The sequence below is a fragment of the Pezoporus wallicus genome, unplaced genomic scaffold (genome assembly GCF_028554395.1).
Source record: "Pezoporus wallicus isolate ANWC-B61680 ecotype Strahan unplaced genomic scaffold, APGP_CSIRO_Pwel_v1 contig_14737, whole genome shotgun sequence".
Taxonomy (NCBI): domain Eukaryota; kingdom Metazoa; phylum Chordata; class Aves; order Psittaciformes; family Psittacidae; genus Pezoporus; species Pezoporus wallicus.
Genome location: NW_026638941.1, coordinates 2501 through 4448, shown reverse-complemented (window position 1 = coordinate 4448; position 1948 = coordinate 2501). Strand labels below are relative to the sequence as shown.

At 52.1% G+C, this 1948-nt stretch overlaps 2 non-coding genes across 2 annotated transcripts; one reads left to right on the top strand and one right to left on the bottom strand.

Moving 5' to 3' along the window:
- Nucleotides 1–856: 856 nt before the first annotated feature.
- Nucleotides 857–928, top strand: TRNAE-CUC (transfer RNA glutamic acid (anticodon CUC)). The gene has a single exon. It is a non-coding gene; the product is annotated as a tRNA-Glu (tRNA).
- Nucleotides 929–1356: 428 nt separating this feature from the next.
- Nucleotides 1357–1430, bottom strand: TRNAT-AGU (transfer RNA threonine (anticodon AGU)). Its single transcript has one exon. It is a non-coding gene; the product is annotated as a tRNA-Thr (tRNA).
- Nucleotides 1431–1948: the final 518 nt, after the last annotated feature.

Here is a 1948-nt window from a genome sequence, read left to right as displayed (position 1 = left end):
AACCTGAACCAAAATCACCCAAATTAAACCTGAAATCACCCAAATTAAACCTGAAATCACCCAAAGTGAACCAAAATCACCCAAATTAAACCTGAAATCACCCAAATTAAACCTGAAATCACCCAAAATGAACCGAAATAAACCACCCAAATTAAACCTGAAATCACCCAAAATGAATCGAAATCACCCAAATTAAACCTGAAATCACCCAAATTAAACCTGAAATCACCCAAAATGAACCAAAATCACCCAAATTAAACCTGAAATCCCCCCAAACTGACCCCAAATCCCCCAAACTGACCCCAACCCCCCCCAAACTGACCCCAAATCCCCCAAACTGACCCCAACCCCCCCCTAACTGACCCCAAATCCCCCAAACTGACCCCAACCCCCCCCAAACTGACCCCAAATCCCCAAACTGACCCCAAACTGACCCCAAATCCCCCAAAAAACTGACCCCAAATCCCCAAACTGACCCCAAACCCCCAAACTGACCCCAAATCTGACCCCAAAATCTGACCCCAAATCCCCCAAACTGACCCAAAATCCCCCAAACTGACCCAAAATCCCCCAAACTGACCCCAAACCCCAAATCACCCAAACTGACCCCAAAATCCCCCAAACTGACCCAAAATCCCCCAAACTGACCCCAAACCCGTGCTTCCCGTGGGTAATAAAGCGCAGCCCCACACGAGGACGAGGAGAGAGCGACAAAAGCCCTCCGCCGGGCCGGATCCAAAGCGCGCACGCTGATTGGTTCATGGGCTGAACTTTCAGCCAATGGCTGCGCGCCGTTTGGATCCGGCTTCCCCGCTTGAAGCCGAAGGCGGCAGCGGGTAGGAGCTGTCCCAAGCGCTCCCTGGTGGTCTAGTGGTTAGGATTCGGCGCTCTCACCGCCGCGGCCCGGGTTCGATTCCCGGTCAGGGAAGATGTTTTTTTTTCTCCCCCCCCTTTTTCTCTTCCCTCCGCTTTGATGAAAGGCTTTAAAATTAACAAAATAAAGGTAAATCACACAAAAAAAACCCAAAATATCACACCCCTATCGCGATATCAAGCGACAGAGGCACCGTGCGCTGGGATTTGAACCCAGAGTCTGGGTTCTCCCCGCATTGATGAAAGACTTTTAAACTAACAAAATAAAGGTAAATCACACAAAAAAAACTAACAAAATACCACACCCCTATCGCGATATCAAGCGACAGAGCAGAGGCACCGTGCGGTGGGATTTGAACCCAGGATCTGGGTTCTCCCCGCATTGTAAAAGGTTTTAAAACTAACAAAATTAAAGTAAAATCCACAAGAAAGAAAAAACCCAACAAAATCACACCCCTATCGCGATATCAAGCGACAGAGCAGAGGCACCGCTGGGATTCGAACCCAGGATCTCCTGTTTACTAGACAGGCGCTTTAACCAACTAAGCCACGGCGCCGCGTGTCCCAGCACCCGCCCTCGCCCCCCATCTCCGCGTCTTTCCCCCCACACACAAGGGGGAGCAACCGGACCCACCGATATTAGGGGGGGGGGGACACACACAAGCACCGACCCCAAGCCTGGGGAGGGCCCCACATCGGCCCCTTCCTCGTTAGTACAGTGGGGATCACCCCCGCCTGTTATGGGGGGGGAGAGCAGGGCTCGGTTCCCCGACGGGCAGGCTGAAAATAGCCCTTTTTTAACTCATTTTCACCCTTTCTCGCCCCTTTTGGGAGCCTTTCCCGACGCCCTTAAACCGAGCTAAGCCTCCAAACGACCTTAGAACGCTCCCTGCCCTTCAACCTCCGGTATTAACCCCACAGAGCCTTCAATTAAAACCACAGCGTTAATTAAACGCACACAAACGAGCGCTGCGACAGCGTTAACCACGCACGTACCCAACGCCCTCCATCCGCGCTATACCACAGCGTGAGCGCGGCGGGGGGGGTTTATATAGGCTCATGGCGGACCTGAGTG